Source organism: Solea solea, chromosome 20, assembly GCF_958295425.1.
Source record: "Solea solea chromosome 20, fSolSol10.1, whole genome shotgun sequence".
In the NCBI taxonomy this organism is placed as follows: Eukaryota; Metazoa; Chordata; class Actinopteri; order Pleuronectiformes; family Soleidae; genus Solea; species Solea solea.
The window spans coordinates 1,443,223-1,451,962 of NC_081153.1; positions in this window are offsets into that span (position 1 = coordinate 1,443,223).

The window sequence follows — 8,740 nt, forward strand, 5'->3', positions numbered from 1 at the left end:
TTATGAATCCCAGTCCTGAGAAGCTGACGTCACAGACGCGTGACGCAGGTGAATCTCACCTGCAGACGGCCTGAGGTTTTACCGTAATGACGAGAATATGAGCGCAGAGCGAGTGCTTTACAAACTTCAGTCCAACAATGAGATAAAGACATCGGAGACTGTCGCATACCAAAGCCCATAGAGAAAATGTCTTAATTTATGAACTCGGCTTTTAAAAGCCTTTGTTTTGACTTATTTCAGTGACTCGAAGTGACCACACGAGGCAGCAGTAGACCAGCAGCTCCTGTGTGTGGTTTACAAACGTGAGTTTCCTGTTGGAAAAGTCTGTGTACCAGTGAGATAAAGACGTGAACGTGTTCTTAAAACATAGATTTACATTAGTTACTCGTGCGTCAGTCCCTCGTACGACTGCAGCTCTGAAAATCCACAAATGCTGCTGGCTCATGTCCAGTGTAACGTGACTTTATCCACAGCAGTGGAAGGAAAAGGTTCAGTCACACGTGTCCTGTCGTCGCTGTTAAAATCACTTCATTTTGCTGCTGCTGCTGCTGCAGTGTGAGCTGACTCCTCTAAAACCACCCAAGAAGAAAATAAACTTGAGAGATGACAATAATCTCAAGTCTAATCCTGATTTATATAAAGTTTCTAAAACTGGTTGTGGAGGAGCAAACTTCCACACGCTCACTGCTGCCACCTCCTGGTGTGACTGGAAACCTCACATACTGGCGGCGCCTCCGGAGGCCTTTAAAGGGCAGTTCCCCTCTCAGAGCTTTGACTTAGCACGTGTTAACTAACGCCTGGGTCTTATTCTGAAAATCCTCCCTGTAAAAGTTTGCATGGTTGTTGATAAATGACGGCTGCAATGAACCCTTACTTTCATAATCTGTTAATCTGTGGATTATTTTCTCCATTGAAACGTCTTTGTTTTTGTACACAAACACAAAATGTTTCAGTTTTAGTGATTTTTTTTTGTTCTGTGGAGCAGAGAAAGCAGGAAATCTTCACTTTTAAAGGCCTCTTTACCCCAGATATATACAGGGTTGTTTGTTTTTTTTATTACTTTTATTTAGTAAAAAAAGATCTGAAAAAAAAGAATAAATGAAAGAAACGCAGCATCAGCAGCGTCATAATAATGATTTTAAGTTTATATTTCATTTAAATAGAGGTGAAATCGTCCTTTAAGAAGCTGAAAAATCACTGTAATCATTAGATTTATTAAAGTAGTTTGATCGTTAATTACATTTAAAATATTTATCTTTTGCCAAAGTTAAATAAAATAAAAATCATTAAACAGGAAATTTCAGTGAAAAATTCCATTTTTCTTTTGTAGTTTTTCCTGTTTTTGCAGATGATGGTTTATTTTCATAATGTATGAAGTATCATATATATATGTATGTGTACATGTATGTATGTGTACATGTATGTATGTGTACATATATGTATGTACACATACATATACATGTATATGTATGTACACATACATATACATGTATATGTATGTGTACATGTACATGTCTGTATATATACATATACATGTATATGTATGTGTGTATATGTACACATACATATACATATGTACATATATATATACATTTTGTTATTTTATTTACTGAGGAACTTTATTTTATTAGTTTTTTTGTTTTCTTTTTCTCGTTTGGACGCTTTCTTTGAAAAATGTAGACATATTTGTACTTTTACTTTGAAGCTTGAGCGAGGGTTTGTCAAACTAACCCAGAATAAAAAAATAAGCAATAAAAACAGACTGTGATGAAATATGAAAGTTGTTTTAAATAAAGTTTGTTTCACTTTGACTCTGATTTTGTCTTCAGTGGGAAAGTTACTAATTAGGATGAATTAGTCAGTTTTATGTTTATCTTTCAATAAATTAAACAAAAATATTTCAAATAAAAAATGTTATATGGGATATACAAATTAAGTTAATTTACAAACAAAATTTACACAGAACTGTAAAAGTCAAATGTATTCAATTTTGATTTTTATTGAATTTTCAAATTTGAAAATTACAATTCAAAATTGTAACTGTGTATTTCGTATTCTACAACAGAAAATGTTTTCACATTTTTTGTGAATTTATAAATTCTCAAATTAAGAAAATTATGATAACATTTTATATTAATTCAAACTCGAATGACTGAAAAAAGAAAATGTAGTGTGAATTGATAAATGATTTTTCAGATTTTTGGAAGGGAAAATATTTCACATTATTGGAAAAGCAAAAACATTTTGGTGAATTTATATTTTATTTTGTGAAGAATTGATAAATATTTAAATTCCATTTAAAGAAAAGTTCACATTGTTAGTATAAGAGAAAAAATTAAGATTCCGGGATTTTTAAATAATAAAAATTTTTCCATGACAAAAATGTTTGAAGGAAAAAAAATCCCTGGTTTGGGTTTATATAAATAAAATATCTACTTCTACTTTTATACTTTTCTATGTGTATCTAAAATATAATAATAATATATATTTTTTAAGTTGAAAACAATTCTAAATTTCACATCAGGAGAAAAATTCAACTAAAAAATGTTGAATGTTTTTATTTTAAATGTAACAAAATAATCCAATGTGTCATTTATTTCTATAATTTAAACTCAGTGTAAATGTCTACATTGTTAAGGAATATTTCACCGTTGGAAAGATGAATGTCTATTAAAACTGACTCATCTATGTAGTCGAAATGTGAAGTACCTTAGGGTCAATTTAGGGTGTCCAATTTACCTAATCCCCACATTGCATGTTTTTGGATTGTGGGAGGAACCTGGAGAACCTGGAGTACCTGGAGAACCTGGAGAACCTGGAGAACACACAAACTCCATGCAGAAAGGCCCTTGTTCCAACCGGGCCTCAAACCTGGGTCTTCTTGCTGCAAAGGCAAGAAGACCCAGGTGCTAACCGCTACACCACCATGTGACCCTGTTCCTTTAGTATAAAATATTACATTTAAAAACATGTGTTTCCTCTGTCTGAGAAAGAAAAATCTAATTTAAATGTAATAATGATTTTAAAGTGAAGAATAAATATGATCTCTGTTCGTCTGATGACTGGACTGTGGGTGCAGTGACCTACAGTCACCACAGGGTGGAGCTGTTTGGCTGTTAATCAGTGTGTGTGTGTGTGTGTGTGTGTACAGTATGTAAAACACCTGGCTTCATTTTGATTGGCAGACTAAAATGGATCCTTCAGGTCCACACACACACACACACACACACACACTGCACCGTCTGATCCTTTGTCTGCGTGAACCAGACAGATTAGCTCCGCCCTTCCCCCACCCCCCAACACCTTTTTCCCATCATCCCTCACTCTCGTCTTTAAGTCTCATGTCTTTGTTTGAGGGTTTTTTTTCTCCTTAGCCTCAGAAATATTTTACAACACTTACAGCCACTTTATTAGGTACACCTTTAATACTGAACCTGAACCTTTAGCCTTTGACCTTTGACCTTTAACCTGCACATCTGCCTTCACATTCATCATATAAAGTGACATGAAGCCCTCACACACCACTGTTTTCATGTTTATTAACGCGTTGTTAACCAAAGTCCACAGAGAAAATCAGTGATTTAAGCTGCGAGGACACAGGAGCTGCTCGTCCTCTGCTGCCTCGTGTGGTCACTCTGTGTCACTGACGTCAATCTGAACAAAGGGTTTTTAAAAAATAGGACGTTTGAACTTAGTGATGGAGGCAGCCGTGGATCAACAACTCCTCTGTGTGTGTGTGTGTGTGTGTGTGTGTGTGTGAGTGTGAGTGAGTGAGTGGGTGTGTGTTTTTGTGTGTCTGTGTGTGTGTGTGTGTGTGTGAGTGTGTGTGTGAGTGTGAGTGAGTGGGTGTGTGTTTGTGTGTGTGTGTGTGTGTGTGTGAGAGTGTGTGTTTGTGTGTGTGTGTGTGAGAGAGTGTGTGTGTGTGTGTGTGTGTGTGTGTGTGTGTGTGTGTGTGTGTGTGAGTGAGTGAGTGGTTTACAAACGTCAGTTTCCTGTTGTAAAGTGTGTGTAACAGTGAGATAAAGACATCGTAGACTTAAACTGACGTAGATTTTATGAGCGTCTTTGCGTGTCAAGAAAAGCGCTATAAAAATATGATGTATTATTATTTATTATATTATTAGTATTAAGTCTTTTGTGGCTAAAATCAGGGTTTTCTCGCCCCTTGTGTTTCTTCTGGCAGATATTTAGTTTTGACTGAATGTGAGGTGAAGTGTCTCAGTCTGAGTTTCATGCTAAAATGCTAATATGGCATTAATAAATATTCCAAAATGATAGCATAAGTTGTTGGGCATGGATGCTAACATTAGCAGCTAACACCAGAGGTGACACAGCGGCTCCTGTGTGTGTGTTTGTGTGTGTGTGTGTGTTTGTTTGTTTGTGTGTGTGTGTGTGTGTGTGTGTGTTTGTTTGTGTGTGTGTGTACCAGGTCTTACTAATGTTGTGGGGACCAAAACCTGTTTACACAGTCACATTATGGGGACTTGTCCTCCTTGTGGGGACAAAAAGCAAGTCCCCATAACGTAAATTACTACATTTTATGGTGAAGATATGTTTCATGGTTAGGTTGAGGTTAGGTTTAGGGTTAGGGTTAGGATTAGGATTAGGCCAGTAGAAATTGTGGTTAAGGTTAGAGTAAGTCTCCAAGAAATGAATGTAAGTCAATGCAATGTCCCCTCAAGTCATGAATGTCGAACGTGTGTGTGTGTGTGTGTGTGTTTGTGTATGTGTGTGTGTGTGTGTGTGTGTGTTATATAGTCAGTGAGATAAAGACGTGAACACGTGACGTAGATATATCGTAGTTATGGAGCGGTTCATCATGATGAGCTGAGTCTTTAGTTAAGTGGCTTAAAAACCTGTTTTTCTTTGTAAAAAAAGACAGAAATGTTTTGTGTGAATGTTGTCGTTGAAATAAAAGAAGTTTAAATCAAATAAAAAGTCACGTCAGCTTCACTCTGATGACTCACACGCGCGGCGGCCATCTTGTCTTGCTGCTGATTCAGCCTCTGACACTTTGACTGCTGTCTGTCCCAGAGCGCCTCCATCGCTCTGCCTGCCCACTATTATGGGATGTCCCTCTGACCTCATTATATAAGTGTGTTGCTAGGGGCAACCCGCCTGGAGGAAGAAGAAGGAGGAGGAGGGTGGGGGGGGGGTATTGGGGAGGGAAGAGAAGAGTTGCATCATGGGTTAGAAACCTGACCCCTCTCTCTCTCTCTCTCTCTCTCTCTCTCTCTCTCTCTCCTCCAGGACACACGAACACATGCACACGTGCACAGCTCGTGCACACTCACAGCTCGTGCACACTCACAGCTCGTGCACATGCAGCCAGAGATACATGAGGGAGGAGTAGACACAATGCTAACACTGTGTGTGTGTGTGTGTGTTAAAGTGTTGTTTTGTGTGTCTTGTTTTTTTGTGTTAAAAGTCATAGTTTGTGTTCGTTTCAGTAGTGACTGTGTTGTGAGCGCTCGCTGCTGCCCACAAAGCAGCTGAAGGAAATCTACGTCACTTTAAGTCTACGAACACGTTCTTTATCTCACTGTGACACAGACTTTACAACAGGAAAGTGAAGTTTGTGAACCACTCACTCTCCCACACCAAAGCCCACGGAGAACATCAGTGATTTTAACGTCACACACACAGGAGTTGTTGTTGTTGTTGATCCACTGCTGCCTCCGTCACTAAGTTCAAATGTCTTATTTTGTAAAATTCGGCTTTAAAGATCCTTTGTTCAAATTGACCTCGGTGACACAAAGTGACCACACGAGGCAGCAGAGGAGCAGCAGCTAAAATCACTGATGTTCTCTATGGGCTTTGGTGTGGGAGAGTGAGTGGTTTGACAGTTTGTGTGTCTGTGTTGTGTCGTTTCATTGTTGTTTGTACAGTTTAAGTGTGTGTTTCTGGGTGTGTACATGAGACTCCAGCATGTGTGTGTGTATAGCCTGTAATTTTGTGTGTGGGAGGTGTGTGTATGTGTGGGTTTGTGGAATATTTGTGCCTAATTTTGTGTATCCTGTGTGTGTGTGTGTGTGTGTGTGTGTGTGTGCGTGCAGTTAAACGCACACACAGCTGTGTTTATGTGTGTGTGAAACAGTGTATATACAGTAAGACACACACACACGCGCGCAGTGCCTTCATCTCTGACATAACTGGTTACCATGCATACTGTGTGACTGACTATTATGGGGTGTTCTTTGTTTTGTCACAACGTGCCCTGGTATATGGAATGGGAGGGGGGAGGGGAATAGGGCGTGTGTGTTCGCGTGCACGTGTGTGTGCGTGGAGGGGTGTGTGTGTGTTCTTGTATGTGTTTCCTCTTTAGGACCTTTTTTTTCTGTCATAATCACTGTCCTTGTCAGGACCAGTCGTCCTCATGGAGTACAAAACCTGGTCCTAATGAGGCGGAACCTCATTTGAATTGTGGTTATGGTTAAGGTTAGTGTTAGTCATTAACTGGTTATGTTCAGGTTAGGGATTAGGCTTTGTTTAGTCAATGCAGAGTCCTGAGAAGAATAGCTGCACAAACCTGTGTGTGTGTAGAGCAGAGGATTTGGTGGGGGTTGGGTGTGTGTGCGGTGCGTGTCGGCGTGGACGTGTGAGCACATAATGTGTGCATGAGAGAGAGAGAGAGAGAGAGAGAGAGAGAGTGCATGTGTTTTTAAGAAGGTAAGATAAAATGGCGGCTCCTCTGAGTGTGTGTGTGTGTGTGTGTGTGTGTTCAGATTTACCATTGTTGTTTATTCTTCATTTTTAAAAGCAACTGTGGCACATAAATATGAATTCATGTTGTCATCATGGCAACATGAGGCTTCAGAGGAACAGGAAGTACCAACAATCTCTGCTCGTTCACACAAACACCAGCCACTTTATTAGGTACACGCTTATTCATGCCTTCATTACATATTAACGTAACTGTTTAAACCAAACACTTTAAACCGACTTCACTTATCATTGTTTCATTTGATTTATCTTAAAAAAGAGTGTGGCGTGACGTAAAGTCACTGATGGGACTCACTGATGTGACGTAAAGTCTCACTGATGTAACGTAAAGTCTCACTGATGTGACGTAAAGTCTCACTGATGTAACCTAAAGTCTCACCGATGTTAAGTAAAGTATCACCGATGTGACGTAAAGTATCACCGATGTTAAGTAAAGTCTCACCGATGTAACGTAAAGTCTCACTGATGTGACGTAAAGTATCACCGATGTTAAGTAAAGTCTCACCGATGTTAAGTAAAGTCTCACTGATGTGACGTAAAGTCTCACCGATGTGACGTAAAGTATCATCGATGTTAAGTAAAGTCTCACTGATGTAACGTAAAGTATCACCGATGTTAAGTAAAGTATCACCGATGTTAAGTAAAGTCTCACCGATGTGACGTAAAGTCTCACCGATGTTAAGTAAAGTCTCACCGATGTGACGTAAAGTCTCACCGATGTGACGTAAGGTCTCACCGATGTTAAGTAAAGTATCACCGATGTTAGGTAAAGTCTCACTGATGTGACGTAAAGTCTCACCGATGTGACGTAAAGTATCGCCGATGTTAAGTAAAGTCTCGCCGATGTGACGTAAAGTATCACCGATGTTAAGTAAAGTCTCACCGATGTGACGTAAAGTCTCACCGATGTGACGTAAAGTCTCACCAATGTGACGTAAAGTCTCACCGATGTTAAGTAAAGTCTCACCGATGTGACGTAAAGTCTCACCGATGTGACGTAAAGTCTCACTGATGTGACATAAAGTATCACCGATGTTAGGTAAAGTCTCACCGATGTGACGTAAAGTCTCACCGATGTTAAGTAAAGTCTCACTGATGTGATGTAAAGTCTCACTGATGTGACGTAAAGTCTCATTGATGTGACGTAAAGTCTCACCGATGTGACATAAAGTATCACCGATGTGACGTAAAGTCTCACTGATGTTAAGTAATGTCTCACTGATGTGACGTAAAGTCTCACCGATGTTAAGTAAAGTCTCACTGATGTGACGTAAAGTCTCACTGATGTGACGTAAAGTCTCACTGATGTGACGTAAAGTCTCACCGATGTGACGTAAAGTCTCACCGATGTGACGTAAAGTATCACCGATGTTAAGTAAAGTCTCACCGATGTGACGTAAAGTCTCACCGATGTTAAGTAAAGTCTCACCGATGTGACGTAAAGTCTCACCGATGTGACGTAAAGTCTCACCGATGTGACGTAAAGTCTCACCGATGTGACGTAAAGTCTCACCGATGTAACGTAAAGTCTCACTGATGTAACGTAAAGTCTCACCGATGTTAAGTAAAGTCTCACTGATGTAACGTAAAGTCTCACCGATGTTAAGTAAAGTCTCACCGATGTGACGTAAAGTCTCACTGATGTGATGTAAAGTCTCACCGATGTGACGTAAAGTATCAGCGATGGTAAGTAAAGTCTCACCGATGTGATGTAAAGTCTCACCGATGTGACGTAAAGTCTCACCGATGTGACGTAAAGTCTCACCAATGTGACGTAAAGTCTCACTGATGTGATGTAAAGTCTCACCGATGTGACGTAAAGTATCAGCGATGGTAAGTAAAGTCTCACCGATGTGACGTAAAGTCTCACCGATGTGACGTAAAGTCTCACCGATGTTAAGTAAAGTATCACCGATGTGACGTAAAGTATCACCGATGTTAAGTAAAGTCTCACCGATGTAACGTAAAGTCTCACTGATGTGACGTAAAGTATCACCGATGTTAAGTAAAGTCTCAC